Genomic DNA, 18565 nt, shown 5'->3' with positions numbered 1-18565 from the left:
TTCTGATTCTACAAACACTTTGGGGCATTCTGCTACTTATCATAACACATGCTATACCCAATAGTAAGTGTTTGCAGGATTAGACACTGTAGATAACTATATTAAATCTAGCACATTTAGAATATTATATAATGTAATTGACTGGTTGAAAATGTGTGACAAAATATAGGGTGTGTGAGTTATTAGTTAGCTGCCTATGTAATTACCTTATTTTAATATTGAATTGTGTTGATCTTTCTTTGTTCAGTAGAGAAAAAAGATCCTTTTTTTGGTCTATTCACAAGAACTGGGCTATTGGTTGGAGGGCTTTGCAGCTAATCTTTCTGATTGTTCAAATGTCACCATAAAATATTTATCATCTTGATAATTCTAAACCTATCACAACAGATTGGATGGTAACAATTAAAATTATACTAACATCACTAAAACAGATATAACAAAGAGTGATGCTTGTTAAGCACTTAATGATCCCTTTCTCCCAGGAATTGCATTTCAGTATCTTTATGCTGCCTGATTGCCTTACCACAACCTGCCAGTTTTTGTGGACTGCTGCTCTGTGTAATACATATTCAAACCCTGCTCTGCAGCTCTCATCATGCCAATCAAAGATGCAAATGGAGAGCTATTTGACTGTGTGATCAGAATTTCTTGCATTGCAAGGACATAAATAATGTTGAATAAGAAGCTGCTGTTTAACAGTGTAAAAGCAATCATACTGTCCATCTGAATTGTAGTCAGTACTCAATGTGGACCTGATCTCCTCCATCCATTGAAATCAGTTGGAGACTTTCTGTGACTTTAATGGGAGTTGAATTAGGCTTTGTATGTTGCTTCAAAATTCAGCTGCAAATATTGGGCCAGATCCTCAGTGTAAACCATCATAACTCCCCTGAAGTCCATAGGATTATTCCGATTTACACCAGCTGAGCATTTGGCTGGCAATATGGTAGCCTACACTCCTACTCAGATAATGTTCCTACTCACTTCAGGAAGGCTTTCTATTCAATGAGGAATTATGCCATAGGTCTTTCCTTTTACTGAATTACTCAGTGAAGATACTCAACTATTATTTTTGGGGGGAGGGGTAAAAATCTGTCTGGGGATTGGTCCTGCTTTGAGCAGGGGGTTGGACTAAATGACCTCCTGAGGTCCCTTCCAGCCCTGATGTTCTATGATTTCTATGATTTAAAAACTGTTAAAATTAGTAATCATCTCTTAAAATGTTTTATAAGAATACCTAGCTTTTATATAGCACTTTGCATGAGTAACTATCAAAGTGCTTCACAATCTTCTAATGTTATCCTCACAATAACCCTCTGAAGCAGGGCAGTGCTACTATTCTCATTGCCTCAGTTTCCCATCTGTAAGCAGAGAGACTGAGTGACTTTCCCTTTGCTGACGACAGATAGGAAGTCCGTGGTGGAACTGGGAATTGAACTTGGGTCTCCCAAGTCCTAGGGCTAAGGCTAGTGTGCTAACCATCCCCTCTCTCTTAAACTGAAGCAATTGTAATTGTTATTATTTTAAACATTAATATTATGCCATTTTCATTTTTTTTTCAGATTGTACCTGTCAAGGGGACTATAGAAGACCAGATGGGTGAGGTAATATCTTTTATTGGACTGACTTCTGTTGGTGAGAGAGACTGACATGGCTACAACAACACTGCATACAAGGGGAGCTATGTCTTTTATTCGGACTGGTAGGAAAAATGAGCATAATTAGCAACAACAACAAAAATTGTTCCCCTACCAGTTGGGTTTCTAACTTTCAGGATTTTCACTGAATGGTGGTATTCAACATCATAAAGTCCCCAGGATGTTGTTCCACCAATATCCTGAAGCAGAGATACCCCATAGAGTGAGTGACACTTGGCAACATGTGACAGATATTAATCATGTTGCCTAATGCGCTACGGGAAAGTGCTTAGATACCAGGGTGAAGAGCACGATGCAAGAACCTGTATAAAGTAGAACAATGTTTACTCGATGTGGATGGGACGATGGATTTTTGAGTATTGTTTTTATTTTCAATCTTATATGCCATGAACTAAGACTGCTCCCTTGTCTATTGCGTCTTTCATCGATTCCAAGGCCATAAGGGACCATTGTGATGATCTAGTCTGTTCTCTTGTATAACACAGGCCATACAACTTCCCCACAATAATTCCTAGAGCATATTTTTTAGAAAAATTTCCCATCTTGATTTAACAATAGTCAGTGATGGAGACTCCACCACGACCCTTGGTAAATTATTGCACTGCTTAAATCACTGTTTAAAATGTACACCTTATTTCTATTCTGAATTTGACTAGCTTCAAGTTCCAGCCATTGGATCATGTTATACCTTTCTCTGCTAGAACGAAGAGCCAATTATTAAGTATTTGTACCCCATGTAGATACTTATGGGCTGTAATCAAGTCACCCCTTGACCTTCTCTTTTGTAAGCCAAATAGATTGAGCTCTTTAAGTCTATCTCTATAAGGCATGTTTTCTAATCCTTTAATCATTCTCGTGTCTCTTCAATGAACTCTCTTCAATTTAACAATATCCTTCTTGAATTGTGAATCAGAACTGGGCACAGTATTCCAGCAATGGTTGTACCAGTGCCAAATATAGAGGTGAAATAACCTCTCCACTCCTATTCTAGATTCCCCTGCTTATGTGTCCCAGGATCGTATTAGCTTCTCTGACAACACTGGGAGCTCGTGTTCACCAAAAAACCCCAATCTTTTTCAGAGGCACTGCTTCCCAGGATGGAATCCTCCATCCTGTAAGTCTGGCCTACATTCTTTGTTCCTAGATGTGTACATTTACATTTAACCATATTAAAACATACATTGTTTGCTTGTGCCCTGATCGCTCTGGAGCAGTGACCTGTCCTCTTCATTATTTACCACTCCCCCAATTTTTATGTTTTCTGCAAACTTTATCAGTGATGATTTTATGTTTTCTCGCAGGTCATTGATAAGAATGTTAAATAGCATAGGGCCAAGAACTGATCCCTGCAGGGCCACACTGGAAACATACCTGCTTGATGACAAATCTCTGCTTACAATGACATTTTGAGGTTGATCATTTAGGCAGTTTTTAATCCACTTGTGTGCCACATTAATTTTATATCATTCTAGTTTTTTAATCAAAATATTGTGTGGTACCAAGCCAAATGCCCTGGAGAAGTCTAAGTATTACATCAACACTGCTACCTTTATGAACCAAACTTGTAATCCCATTAAAAAAACCAGCTATTAGGTTAATTTGACAGGATCTGTTTTCCATAAACCCATGTTGATTTTCATTAATTACATTACCCTCCTTCAATTCTTTATGAATCAAGTCCAGTATCAGCTGCTATATTATCTTTCCAGGGATCGATGTCAGACTGACTGGTCTATAATTACCCAGGTCATCCTGTTTATCTTTTTTAAAAAAAGGCATAACATTAGATTTCTTCCACTCTTCTGCAACTTCCTCAGTGCTCCAAGGCTCCTCAGCCAACTCTTTTAAGACTCTTGGGTGCAAGTTATCTGGATCTGCTGATTTTAAAATGACTGACTTTAGAAGTCTCTATTTGACATCCTCCAGAGATACTGGTGGAAAGAGTGTTCTCATCACCATATGATGACTATATCATCTGTTTCCCCCCAAATATAGAAGAGAAATATTTAATTCTACAGAAAGCATAGTAGATGTTGTATAATAATTTAGGTTGAATCTTTCCCTGGCCAGTGCTGTTATGGATTGAAAGTATCTGGTAAATGCATCCTTCAGGAAGCCACCTGTCCAGTCCAGGATCCCTTAGGGCAGGCCTGGGACCACACTAGCCTGCTGCGCTGGAAAATTTTTGCCTAGTATGTGATGGCAACTGTAGCGTATGCAGTGGCCTGCTCATGGGAATGGGGAGGTGAAGCCATACACGCTCCTCAGTTGCATTGTAAATAAGTGAACTCCTTCCAGGCACCTCCTCCTGGCCCCAGGGCAGCCTTACAAGTGGCCCCTTGCCTCAGTTTTCCTCTTGAGTTCACAGTAAGTCCAATACATGCATGTCCTTAAGTCCCTCTTGGTTTATTAACCAAAACACAGAACAAAAGCCCCAAACCAAAAGTCCCACAATGTAGTCCACATCAACCCTTTGCATGTAGTCTTTAAAAACTCAGCTCTGCTCGCACCAACCTGGTGGCTTCTGCCAGAATTGCATTCTGTCATCAGTGGTGGCAGATGACAGAACAAGGAGCAATGGTCTCAAGTTGCAATGGGGGAGGTCTAGGTTAGATATTAGGAAACACTATTTCATTAGGAGGGTGGTGAAGCACTGGAATGCGTTACCTAGGGAGGTGGTGGAGTCTCCTTCCTTGGAGGTTTTTAAGGCCCAGTGTGACAAAGCCCTGGCTGAGATGATTTAGTTGGGAATTGGTCCTGCTTTGAGCAGGGAGTTGGACTAGATGACCTCCTGAGGTCCCTTCCAACCCTGATATTCTATGATTCTATGATTCTTTATCAGTCATCCTCTGTCTTTGCACCAGGACAGCCACCCCAATCCTTCCTTCTGGGGCACAACCCCACACTTCCCAGTGGGAACTCTCACAGCCTCTCTGCTAGGACCCTCCTGATTCCTCTAGGCCCCAGCTTGCTGACAAGGAGACGCTGCTGGGTAAGCCCCTCCCTTCAGCCCTCTGCCCCTTGGCTCTGGCTTTCCAGTGTAGAGCTAGAGGGCATCTGCCTCTGCTGCTCCTTCCAGTCTTCAGTCCTCTGACCCTGGCTCAGGGGCAGCAGCCAGCAAACCTCTTGCTGCTCTCCTGCTTTCAGCCCTCTCCCAGGAACCACTCTTCCCGACTGAACCAACCTGCTCTGAGCCTCTAAACTCAGTCTCAGGCTTTTTATAGTTTCCCAGATGCTTCCCTGTCATCTTAATTGGCCCAAACAGGGAGCATCTGGACTGGAATAGGAGAGCTAAGCCCAGTTTCCTTTAGTGGGCCAGCTACCCTGTTACATGCCTATTATTATTTGTTTTCTTATTATGAGACAGATCTACAGCTGCTTTAAATCAGGACATGTCTACACTTACCGGTAGATCGGCACTGCTGCAATCAATGCAGCGAGTGTCGATTTAGTGGGTCTGGTGAAGGCATGCTAAATCGATGGGAGAGCACTTCACCTCCCCGAGAAGCATAAGGGAAGTCGATGGGAGATGCTCTGCCATCGACACAGCGCAGTGTATCCACCGCGGTAAGTGGATCTAACTACATCGACTTCAGTTGTGTTATTCACGTAACTGAAGTTGCGTAAGTTAGATCGATTTACCACGTTAGTGTAGACCAGCCCTCAGTGTAGCTCCATTTACTTCAACAGAACTGTGCTGATATACAGCAGGAGAAAGGAGCAGGGAACTTCTCTTCCCAACAGACCGCCTAGTGACCATTACACTTGACAAAGTTTTAAAAGCCCCAAGATTTCGCCACCAGTCTGCGTAAAGGGGGAAGTTGAATAGCTCAGCTATATACGGTACGCAAACACTATGTCATTACCAGATGTCTGTTCACCAGTCAGGGAAAGGGAAAATTATATCGTAACACACAGTACTCTTGGTAAAATTCTACTAGTACAGAAGAAAGTAGGAAAACTTTATCCAGAGTCTATCATCTGAAGCAATTAGCGCACTAAGAGAGGTTCTAGTTCACTAACATATCAGCGGGCTGGATGCAGGACTTAGTAGTTTAAATTCTTTGGCTGTACTATGTAGGAGGTCAAACTAGATAATTACAGCTGTCCCTTCTGGCCTTAAAATCTATGAATCCATCGTGTCTGCAAATAATAACTGCTGAAACAGGGAGATACAGACACAACAACATTTCATATGAGTTAGCTCTCTCAGTACTGACTTGACACATGAACACCTTTTAAGTTTGCAAGCAATCAGGAATGAACTGACTTTTGTCCATGCCAGAGTTCTGGTTGTAGCTTGTTTAGGAACTGCCTATGGCACATCCATAAAGGCTTAAAGTTCCCTGGCTCTGTAAGGATCAAATCAATATTCTTCCCCTCTGCTCTGAATGTTGAATTTTGTTGTGTACAAAATCTCTACTGATACATTTTTCAATGGGAAAGATTGGCACTAATGGTCTCCTTTTTCTTTTCTTCATACTGTGGGCCGTCAGCATGAGAAGAGGAGACCATGCTAGGCTTTGCAGGTGATTATTTTTTATTTCTGATTCTTTATGTAAAGTTCCCTCTTGGAATAGAATGTCCATGAGGCGCCGGCTTTTTCCTCCCCCCCCCAAACCCTAGGCCCTACCCCTTCCCCCAAGCCTTCCCACCCCACCCCTACCCCAGGACCCACCCCCACTCCTCCCCTTCCCCCAAGGCCCCACCCCTACCCTGCCTCTTCCCGCCCAGTTCTTCCCCCTCCCCCGAGCACCTTCCATCCTCGCTCCTCCCGCTCCCTCCCAGAACCTCCTGCATGCCGTAGAACAGCTGATCGTGGGCGGGTGGGAGGCGCTGGGCAAGAGGAGTGGGGAGCTGGCTGCCAGTGGGCTCTAAGCACCCACACATTTTTTTCTGTGGGTGCTCCAGCCCTGGAGTCGGCACCTGTGCGGACAATGACACCCAGGGAACTGGTGTTTGTCACTGTCTTTTAATCGTTTTCTAGATTCTGGCATGGATTGGGCTTTATTTTTAGCAAATTAAGCCAAGAAGCCAAACAGATGCATATTGTTCTTTATTTTTGTCCTCTCTCATGTATTCAGTATGAACAATGCTACAACATCTGGTCTCCGCCCACCTCCTGTGTTCCTTCAACACAGAACCACGCTGCAACGAGCACGGCAGTCGCACAGGCTCTCTACTGAGCGGCTCTTCTGGAGCATTTAACTGCCAAAGTATCTGGTATCATTGCTTTGAAAAGGAAATGGTCATTGCCTCCTCTTCTCCGTGTAACGGCTCTGGAAACACACCTGCCCCGGTTATTAAAGACTTGCGTTCATGTGGATTTGAATGAACTGAAAAGCTGAAGGCCAAAACTGCAGAGCTGGGCAGACAGGAAACAGAAGCAACCAGAGAGGGAAGGACGGATTGATCAGTTCTTTAAAGCAAGAAAGGGGATGGGGACATTTTGCTGTAGTTTAGCCACTCAGCCTCCCAAACCATATTTACTCCACCTGCCCCTGCTGAGTCGCTGTGCTTTGTACGGGTGAGTGTAAACGGGTGGAGAAAGGACTTCCTCAGTGACCGACGCGGGAAAAGGTGGATAGGAATCTTGTGGATACTGTTTCCCTTTTGTTCCAGCATCTTAGAAGGCTCTGCTTATAGATGGTTTGTTTCAACTCTTAGCACAGAGACGGAGGCTCCCTTCTGCATTGGCACAGCAAAAAGCCTGGGGGAAATGTGCATAGAATTTGCTTATGCGATCGTTAGATTAATTTTGAAATCCTGAAGTGAGCACGTGTCATGGTCCTTCACTCTCAAGTGGGGAGAGAGGCCTCTCCGCCTCACGGCATCAGGCAGCAGTAGTTGGGCTCGGGCCCTGCTGGCTGGGGCCACGCAACAAGCAGGTTATAGCTCACAGCCTCCTGGCTGGTGCAAACAGCCATGAACAGTGTGACGCTCTGGCCCCTGGCGAGGGAGAGCAGTAAGCTCCTGGCTAGGGCTGACCTCAGTTAACAATGTCGGGCTCTGGGTGAGGCAGAGCAATAAGCAATTATTAGCCTAGAGCAGTGGTTCTCAACCCACGGGCCATTTGTGACCCAGTCAGCACACAGCTGCGGCTCATGTGACATCCTCAGGGCGATAACTAGGCTGGGGTGGGAGGGACACCTTCCCTGGGTGCAGAGCTGGCGGCAGGGGTGTGCAAAACGGGGCAGTGCATGATTGGGCCCAGCGGTGTCAATCAGGCCTGGGGTGAGTGTGTTGCCAATCCCCAGATGTGGGGTTGTGGCACTAAGTGGTAGGGGGACCTGAGCCCACCCTACTCCATTGGGTCACAGCCCAAGGTCCTGTTAGTGGAGGGTGGTCCCACCACTGGGTCGGCGGGGAAACTGAAATGCACTGCCTTGCTTCCCGGCAGCACAACCTGACCAAAGTCTGGTTCCCCTGGCTACTTCCCACCCCTCTTAGTTTGTGTTGCTACGTCGAGCTCGGGCTCTGTCTTGCCACCTCAGCCACTGCCTGGGGTCCTCTGTCTCTTCGCTCAGTAGGGCATTGGGCTGCTAGTTGTTGGCCCAGGGTCCTGCAGAAGGCTCGGCTCCCTAGAAGAGACATCCATCTCTTTCCCCGGTGCAGCTGCAACTGTGCTGCAGGGTCCTGCCTTTAAACTTCCTGCCCCGCCCTGGTACTTCTGGCGAGGTTTGGCTCTGCCCACTGTGGGGTGGGAAGGTAGTGGTGCCTTGCTCTCAAGTCTGGAGGAGGGCCACTGCCTCACTACAGCACCTCATGACAGGAAGCCATCTAAATGCATTAACTGTCCATGCACTAACCCTTTCCCAATATTCCAATAGTTCTCCAACTTTCCCCCTCATTTCTTCACCTCCTACCGCTGCATTACATTCACCTCTTTCCCCCAGTCCATTAAGTCTCTTTCTCATCAACTCGATCCCTCCCCACTGTCCATTGGCTCCTCATCTCCCTCTTCCCTTCAGTCTGTTAGCTCACCCTTCCCCATTTCACTGCCTCAGTTCTCCCTAATCCAGTCAATTAGGCCTTCCTCTATCAATTTTGGAAATCAGGTCAATAAGTCTTCTCTTTCCCCTCTTTACTTACAAATATAGCAGGCTACAGTCAATAGTAAAAATACTTAGCACTTCATTCCATATCCTGCTGCCGTTGAAGTCCAGGGGAGTATGCCATTGAGTTCCGTGGGATGAGAATTTGGCCTATTAGAGCCTTTCAATTTCAAAGCAATTTACAAATATCAGCCAGTGTAACACTGACTACAAGTGTTTTAAAACGTTACACTGATTTATTTTTTTCCACAGTCACACACAGTTTGAACGATTTAGGAAGTGCGGTTCTCAGGAAGTTGTTTACGCACAGCTACTCCAGAAGCACTGAGATTAAAACTTCTTGTCAGACTGGACATGTTTACACTTTCAAGCATGAGCTGATTTATTCTGATAGGTAATTACAAAGATTTTTCAAACTTGTATGTGATTAGTTTTGTTTTATAACATAGTTACACGATATACACAGATAGACAAACTGTACTTCCCCCAAATTCAGCTTCATCTCCAGATGACTTTAAAATTCTCCATGGTGCCCTTAAGAGCTATAAAATAAGAACAAGTTTATAAATTCACATTTCCAGTTATTAAAAGTGCTTTTCTCATTCCACTCTGTTGCTGTGGAGATAGATACAATATAGGAACCTTGGCAGTATGACAAGCAATTAAAATACCAAGATGTTTAGCCATGTATGAGTATTTTCACAGAGTGAGACCTCTAAGCTTAGCCTGCTACTACTGACATTGTTAGTTATTGAATCAATTACAAAAGATGAGGTTGACAGGTGTAATTATATATTTCTATGGTGATTATGTATGGCCTGTCATAGAGACCAACAAGCCTGTTACTTTGCACTCATTTAAGTAATCACTTGTCGAGTGAAGTATTAAAGGTAAAGTGCCATTTAGTAGTGAAGGAAATCCATAACAAAGCAGAAGTCCATTGCAAAATATAATTCATTCATCATCACATTGATGAGCATTGACGGCATTTATTATATTCTGATATACTCTGTCATCTGGTTACTTAAGGGTCATTTTCTCACCAGTACTTGAAACAGTGCAAATTTAATGCAATGAAAATAATTGGAAACTATGGGCCATATCTCAGCAGGTATAAAATGGCTTCGCTCCAGGAGCCGCTTCATAACAGCTCAGGATGGGGCCCACTTTTGAAATAATCAGTTTGATACTTAAAAACTTCTGTTAAGTCTTAAAATATGAATATCTTTTCAAATAAACACATCTCCAGGTATTTTTCTGCATGGTTATTACCTTTCTTCCTCTGTAATAAGTGTTTTTCAAAGTGTGGTTAATATAATACAAAGCAGATACTTTCTTGGAATTCATCCTGGTAAGATAAGGGCTGTTGCTGAAATTCCTCCTCCACCTAATCACCATCAAACTGGTGGAATTACATCATCTGAAAAAATGATCAGTTTCCACATGGCTCTCTTTCATCAGCCCTTAGTGTCACCGTGATTATCTGAACAAAACTCTTTTTCCTGAAACAGGATAGAAGACAAAAGGAGAGCAAAGAGAAAATAAACACTGGCTTGTTAATTCATTGGTGAATCATTCATCTACCTCAGCTGAAATCAAGCAACTCACCTAACCGTTTTCCAGAGCCATTTTCCTGAACAGGATATAGCTGCTAGTAGATCTGTCATCTCATTTCTTCACCTTCTCAGAGAAGAAGACTGATTGTAGTCTTTATCCTGGGAAGACACAAAGTGGTCCTCACTTTCCGTTAGGGTGACCAGACAGCAAATGTGAAAAATCGGGACAGGGTGTGGGGAGTAATAGGAGCCTATATAAGAAAAAGACCCCCAAATCTGGTCTGTCCCTATAAAATCGGGACATCTGGTCACCCTATTTTCCGCCTTCAGCTACCGCTGGTCAAAAAATTGGGAAAATGTTGATGTTATGTGAGTTTCTTTCTGTTTCACTGGGTTTGAAATGAACCCATTTCCCACATTTTACCCCCCAAAAATATTTTTTAATTAAAATTATCAGCATCATTTTCAAAACACGTGGTTAACTGAAAACCTGGTTTCAATAAGAAAATGCAGTTTTCAGTAGGTGAAAATATTTCATAACATTTTCAAAAACGATGTCAATAACATTTTGGAAAAAAAATCATGGAAAATGTTGTGAAAAATGATTTTTTTTTATCCTAGAGCAGCGGGACAATTAATATGGAAAGTTTAGCAGTACTGATTTGCATTTGGCAAAAATAAGTTAGATGGCCTTCATGATAGCTGAGCCTGGAGATTTGATCAACCTTAGCAAACCATTGTGCTCCTGCAAACTTCTGAAATTTGAATCCAAACAACTGCAGTTCTGCCCACTTGCATATAGAAAAAGACATGAAGTTCAGGACTTGTAATCCTGAAGAACTAAATGTTATTTTTATCAACTTTCTTAGGTCCTTATTCCCCTTTTGAGAGACATTTCACTCCACATCCTACATAGTCATCCAATTGAAGACTAGTATGTTGGCCCATTAGAAGGCCTACTAGAAACAGGTTCACAATTATTGATGGGTGAATAGTTCCATACACCTTGAGTTCTATAGGATTTTTAGTATTCAGAAAAATGAAGATGCACTAGTGTACTAGAGGTGAAACAGGGATATGGTGAAATAGTGAGATTATTTTTGTGGTTCACTTATAAAACTTGAAATGTCCAGGCTTGCTTGTGCAGAGGAATTGGGCAATCTAAAAACATGTATCTGTCTGGATTTAAACTGAAGCCATTAACCCAACATTAATAGGAACATTCTTCCAGAAATTGGTATATCTTCAAGGAATGATTTAAGTATACTAAATCTGCCCATTATATGGGAAGTATGAACTCTTCTTACTGTGTGGAGTATATTCTTCCTTTTCAGACATGTAACTTATTCTTGACTTTGCTAACTTGTTGGAAGGATGATCCTATGATAAGAGTATTTGCATCTTCACTTTCAGTCTCAAATGAAAACTATTGACATTTTCAACAACAGTGGCAGGTGCCAGAGAAGTTGCAGCCTAAAAATCAAATTCTCTCACCATTCTCTTGGCTGACTACTAGTGCCATGTATTGGGGTGGAATGGCCTCCCACAGAGTTGGAGGGGAACGAACCACTCTCTGAACTTAGGTGGGCGGAGCCAGGCCGTGCCCACCTACCCTGGAAGTTAGGGGGCAGGACAGGAAGTATAAAGGGCAGGTCCTGGAGCTCAATTGGGCTGCAGCCACTGGAAGAGACAGACGCTTTCTGCCCGCTCCCGAGCGAGGAGGGGAGCCTCGCTGAACTGAGGGCTGCCGGAGGCTGACCGAGACACTGAGGAGTCACTGGGACTGCTGCTAGCTACCTACTCTGAGGAGACAGAGGACACCCACGGATCCAGGTATACCCCAAGGGCCGAGGGTAGGAAGTGGCCCAGGGATAGCCAATTCCAGTCTGACTGCATTGTTGCTGGAGACCCAGTAAGTGTGTTGCAGCTGGATTCCCCACTGACTCAGTGGCAGAAACACTTTACCACTATTAGGTCCCTGGGCTGAGACCTGGTGGAGTTGGGTGGGCCCGGGTCCCCCTGCCACCTCACTCCAGGGGTGGCAGCCTCCCCGCTGTAGGCCAGGAGGCCTGTGTTAGCCTACCCTCCACTAGAGCTAGGACATTAGACTATCCACTGCTCTGCCCTGCCTGAAGACTGAGCTTCCTAGACTGTTTGGTGCTCTGCCCTGCCGCAGGGCCTGAGCCCTAAACCTTCACTTCTCTGCCCTGTCTGAGGGCTGAGCTCTTAGACTGTTTGGTGCCTTGTCCTGCCTAGGGCCTGAGTACACAGACTGCTTGTAGCCTGCCCGGCCTGAAAGCTGGAGCCCCTTAAGACCATGAGTCTGCTCCACCCTGCCACCGGGGCCCCAGATCTTCATGCCAGACTTTGCTAATTCCCTGCCCACTGATGTAGTGAGACAGAGTGGCCTCCCACTGAGTCAGAGGGGGAGGAACCACCACTAACCCACTACATGTCAGTTCAGAAGACTGAAGAATATTAACAAAATTGGCATTTGGAGTCAGCAGTTATAAGTGACCCAAGCTACAAAATGTGGATGTAGGTCTAAACTACCCTAAAGTTTAGAAGTATTCAGATCTAGTTTTTCAGTTCTAGTCTGCCCAGTTCATACTGGAAATATATTTTCCAGGGGGAGGAGTTTGTGATAATATCTAACTTTCTAGTCTTGTGCCTGGTAAGACAGGCATGTACAGCTTCTGTTGCTGTTGTTGCAGAAAGTTTCTCAAGTGTGCAGTAAAATGCAGGACGTTCCAGCAAATGTCCTACTTGAACTGAAGTCTTGGAACATTATGTTCTCCCTACATTTAATTGGTTTTTGTTTTTGTTTTGTTTTTGTTGGAGTTCGCATCGTCTCCAAACATCTGCATGTACCATCCCTAATATTTTTTCACTGTCAGAGTTATCATACCCAAAGGACATTGATCTGCACTTTTAAGCAGTGTGCAAGGCTTGGGATTTGCATAGTCTGTATCTTAATAGAAAAACACCTGATGTAAAGAATCCAGTGCCCAGAAACTTGTGGGTAAACTTCACTCTGCTCGGCAGTAGATTGACTGATGTGTAGCAGTTTTCAGGTGGCGTATAGCCTGCAGATCTGCACTGGCCTCTGTGTGAAGAAAAACAAACCTGAATTTCTAAAGGCATCATTAGAATATTTGTGGCACCGTTTGACACCATGCAAATCTATACCATACTGGAAAGGCTAAAAGCTGTGTTTAAAACACCTGTGCCTTCTGATGTAAGGGGGGAGGGATAGCTCAGTGGTTTGAACATTGGCCTGCTAAACCCAGGGTTGTGAGTTCAATCCTTGAGGAGGCCACTTAGGGATCTGGGGCAAAATCAGTATTTGGTCCTGCTAGTGAAGGCAGGGGGCTGGACTTGATGACCTTTCAAGGTCACTTCCAGTTCTAGGGAGGTAGGATATCTCCATTAATTTTAAAAAAATCCCTGCCATGCGGGCAGCAGACTGGACTCAATGACCTCTCAAGGTCCCTTCCAGTCCTAGAATCTATGACTCTATAAGGCAAACATAGTCAGATTTGGGATTGCTGAATTACTATGGGAAATTCATTCCTAATCTAGCAACTATGGTGACACCTCACAAAAATTGTAAAACAAAAGGCTGGTCCACACTAACCCCCCAGTTCGAACTAAGATACGCAACTTCAGCTATGTGAATAATGTAGCTGAAGTCAAAGTACCTTAGTTCGAACTACAAGGTACTTACCACGTGTCCACACGCGGCAGGCAGGCTCCCCCGTTGACTCCACGTACTCCTCTCGCGGAGCAGGAGTACCGGCGTCGACGGCGAGCACTTCCGGGATCGATTTATCGTGTCTAGACAAGATGCGATAAATTGATCCCAGAAGATCGATTGCTTACTGCCGAACCCGGAGGTAAGTAAAGACGTTCACAAAGAAACAACACAATTCTTTCCATATTCCATTTTAAGCAGTCGCAAGGACAACCTGATTCATCAGCCCTTAACCTTCACACAGGTCATGCCTCTTGGTCCTGATATTTAAGAGAAGGTATCAGCCTCTGTGAGGCTGATAAATACCAGGGGTGAAATCGTGGCCCCACTGAAGTCAACGGGAAAACTCCCACTGACTTCAATAGGGCCAGGTTTTCACTCTAAGTATCCACTCCTTAATGTGAACAGTGCACTCCACTTCTCTCTCTCAGGTTCTAGGACCGCAGGTAGAACTTTTCCATAACTCACCTTGTAGTGAAGTCTTTTCTCCAACTTTTTTTAGGTGGACTTTATTCCACCATGATCTGCATAGTGTAGCTCATTCTCTCTGGACTCATACCTGCATGTTAGTTGGGTCCCCTGCATCTTTCCTGGTGCTTTTTGGTCTGGAGGAGTTGGGTAGGGCAGGCAGACTGGACACTGAGCAATGTGTTATAAGATTAACATGTAATCTATATACAGCCATGGATTATAACTTTCAAATTCTTTTCATAGAGAGCATGTTGGCCAGGACTCTGGGATAATTCTGTACTTTAAAAAAATACTATAGATCTTTAACTTCCCCCCAAGACTGAAAAAGAACATTCCAGACTGGAAAAGAGGGGCGTCCGCTTAATATGTCATCAGGAGAGACTCCCTTTGTGCTTCAATTCTTACATTTTTATGCATGACTTCATCAAGTTGAGGAGGAGTGTTTTTGCACAGAGCATGCATGAAGGAACACCTTCATGGGGTTCTCCTGCAGCCCCGGATTTTTATGAACCCTTTGCTGGAATTGGAAATGATGTTAAATGGCAAACGCAGTTTGCCTCTGCCAGGTTAATTCCAAGCCTGTGCACACGGGTGATTCACTTAGCTTTACATCGCTGTTATTCCACAAAATAGCACGTGTCTTGGACTAGTCATTAGTGCTGTCCTGTCAGAAGACTCTGGTGTTGCTCTTTTGCATTTCAGAACTTTCCCTCCCATTAGACATTTTACTACCCATGTGAGGCTAGAGGATTATGGGGGAGGGTTAGACAGTTCTCTACAAATCAGTAGCAGTTGGTCTATTTCTTCTCAGTGCCTTTCTCTCCTGGCCACCCGAGTAGCTCTTTGTTTTTTTAAGCTTATTGCCACTGAAGCTGGTGTTTCTCTTCCAAGTGTTATCTCAACACTGCTGTCCCCAGGTGTCCTACCATCCTTGCCTTGACTGCTGCTTCAGTGGTTGGTGCTACAAATGGCCCAGTGTATACTTTTTGGATCAATGTAAAAGCAACCATATGGCTGACTTCTTGGGCAGTCGCTGCTGGTGAAAAAGACTAACACTGCTTGGAAATATCTGAGCGTGAACTTTTCTTTGATTCCATGGGCAAAGCTCCTGATTGTGACTTGCTCCATACCCCTCCCCCCCCCTTTCTTACGGCTCATTTTTCAAAGCAGTCACTAGCAGCGGTTTGTCATGTGATTCCCATGAGTCAAATGGTGTGTTGAGCTTTTAACTGCTACTGGGCAAAATCAATCCCCGATGAAGTCCAGTGGATTGACACTAGGGATGAGTGTAGCTCAATATCTTAGCATTACTCTGAGGCACAGATCCTATCAGCAAAGGTACTTTCCAAATTAGAGTCCATCACTCTTGCTTATTTCACGTCCCTTCCGCTGACCCCACTGACAAAGTCCTTACATCGCTGCTTCCGCCCCCGGTTCTGAGCTGCTATGTGGGGTCGTTCTTGTTTGATGCTCTGCACACAGGAACAGCTTATTTATCTGGGATAAGCAAGTGTTCCCTAGAAACCAAATACCATATTTACCTGGTCACGTAGGGGTCAGTGTGTATGTACAACACTATTAGTGAAAAGCAAGGGACTGAATTCCCCCATTTACACCACAGCTGCAAATCTATTGAAGTCAAGGCTGTGATGTGTACTTCAATCCCAGGGTAAATTTGGCCCAGCATCTCTAGAAAAAGTAGTACAACAGCTGCTATTCAGTATTACCGGTGTAGAGATCATAAACTATAGTTAGCGTCAATAAACACCAAAATTATGCCTGAGTCATGTTCAGCAATGAAGGGATGGATTCTCTGATCCACCAAGTTTACTTTGACTTATGCCAGGATTGGGCAGCTGAGAATCGGGGGTCTGTAACCAGCTTTCTGACAGTGGAGGTTCAAACTCATGGTAACTAGTAAAAATGCCTTCCCTTACTGGCAAGCACTAGTAATATTTTAGTCCAGTAATGAACAATTTCTGTCTATTTCTAGAAGAGTACAATAATGGCAGAAAACCTTGCAGGCTGACTACTCTCTAGTAAATACATATTTTGGTGCTATTCCACAGGAACCAAACTCCATTTAAGTAGAGTTAGCTGGAAAATGGTGACTTTAACTGGGGGAAAATTGGAATTTTTTAACGGAAAAAAATTGTCGCATTTAAAAGTGTCACCATGCTTTTATGTTTCTATGTTATATAACTCAGGAAATGGAAATCTGGGGGAAAGTTTTTGATTTAAGCTCAGAGGGAGCTATTGTTATTTTAGGTCCCCCACACAGCATTGCTTTCCTGATCAGCATGGTGGGGAGGTTTTAGTTCCCCACAGGCCCATGTTATAAATGTGTTAGAAATTTACAGCCTGATCCAATTCCCATTGATTTCAAAGGCTAGACTCACATTAACTTCAATGGCAGTTGGATTGGGCCTTTGATTGGCCAGCAAGTTGTGTATATGAAACATAGACGTTGAGCTCAGTTCTCAGAAAAAGCATCCTGTCTATGCCATCTAGGGAAAAGTTACTAGAGCTGTGGCAGCAGCATCCGTGTCTGAATATGATTGCTGCTGGCATTCCTCAGCCATGACCCTCCATCCTACCAAGACTGCCCCAGAGAGGAAGGATAGTCCAGTGGTTAGGGCACTAGCTTGAAACTGACAGACTCAGGTTCAGTCCCCTGCTCTGCCACAGACTGTGTGTGGACCTTGGGCAAATCTCTTAGGCCTGGTCTACAGTTAAAAATGTGATCGACCCAGCTACGTCACTCAGCCCTGATCTACACTGGGGGGTGGGAGGGCGAGAATCGATCTAAGTTATGAGTACGTGAATAACGTACCTGAAGTCGACGTACTTAGATCGACTTACCGTCGTGTCTTCACCACAGTGAGTCGACTGCTGCCGCTCCACCGTTGACTCTGCCTGCGCCTCTCGCAGCGCTGGAGTATAGGAGTTGATGGGAGAACGCTCGGGGGTCGATTTATCACGTGTAGACTAGACGCGATAAATCGATCCCCGCTGGATCGATCGCTGCCCACCGATGTGGCGGGCAGTGTAGACATACCCTAAGATAGATGGACAGGCTTCAAGGGGATTATTCATAGTGCATGAAGTTAAGCACATGCAGGATCTGGGCCTTAGTGTGTGCTGGCCCCGTGGAAGATGAAATCAGGAACATTTGGAATGGTGATGGAGTACAGTAGGAGCACAGGGGTTACTAAATGCAGAAGATGTGAAGCTAGAGCTGAGCGTGGTAAACAAACGTTTGAGCAGAAAAAAAAGTGGGGAACTAGGGGGAGGGCAGCAGGGAAGGGACTTTGATCAGAGTTTAACTTGCTTTGGTGCATCTTGTCCCAGTAATCTAATTTGCTCAGGCAACTTGCATTTTATTTAATGCTACCAAATGACATCAATTTTTAATACCTCGGTTTTATGGCCAACAGCTTTATACTAGCAGTGTGGATGCCTCTTCCCAGATGTACTGCACACCTCATTTGCCAGGAGGGAGTGAAATATTTTCATCATCTGTAGGTTTAAGAACCCTCTTGGTAGCCCTAAAAATCTATAAAGGTGCGAATGGTGGACAGGAAATGTAGTAAAAATTTTAGCTGCATAGTCAGAGTCTCATCTGGATCATATGAGATTCAATCTTCAATTATTGTCATTACAAACTTTCAGCTCTGGAGGAACACTGAACTATAATTGGGATAGGATATGAGCTTGGAGGGAGAGTTTGCTTTTACTATAGACATTCTCTTTCTTTCGGTATAGTATTTATTTCTGACTTTAAAGTGATTCCTTGTGTTTTATTCCAATTTTAACCACATGGTTGGGCTCCAGCCATTCCAATAGCTTGTGTAACTGATGTTCCAACATGATGTAGCCACAAACTGAATAGTTTTTTTCTTTTAAACTTACCTTTTTTAATTGGTTTAAGGGCTAAACGTGAATGCCTTTGCTTATTTGCACACAAAACTTGACAATAGAGTTTGCTTATTTAATATTTGCTTTGATTTGGTGATTAGTCATTGCTCTTAATTATTTTTTACCATTTCCACATGACTGATCAGGAAATGA

The 18565-nt window shown here is 43.9% G+C and overlaps 1 long non-coding RNA gene across 1 annotated transcript in view; it reads left to right on the top strand.

The window, feature by feature from the left end:
• LOC135973605 (uncharacterized) overlaps window positions 1–9883 on the top strand; it is a 42717-nt gene extending 32834 nt beyond the window's left edge. The window contains exons 2-4 of the long non-coding RNA XR_010590514.1: window positions 1563–1604; window positions 6155–6187; window positions 6743–9883. This is a non-coding gene — a long non-coding RNA (uncharacterized LOC135973605). The remainder of the gene's footprint in view (window positions 1–1562; window positions 1605–6154; window positions 6188–6742) is intronic.
• Window positions 9884–18565: the final 8682 nt, after the last annotated feature.

The sequence above is a fragment of the Chrysemys picta genome, chromosome 9 (genome assembly GCF_011386835.1).
Source record: "Chrysemys picta bellii isolate R12L10 chromosome 9, ASM1138683v2, whole genome shotgun sequence".
In the NCBI taxonomy this organism is placed as follows: Eukaryota; Metazoa; Chordata; order Testudines; family Emydidae; genus Chrysemys; species Chrysemys picta.
This window is presented reverse-complemented; position numbering and strand designations above follow the sequence as displayed.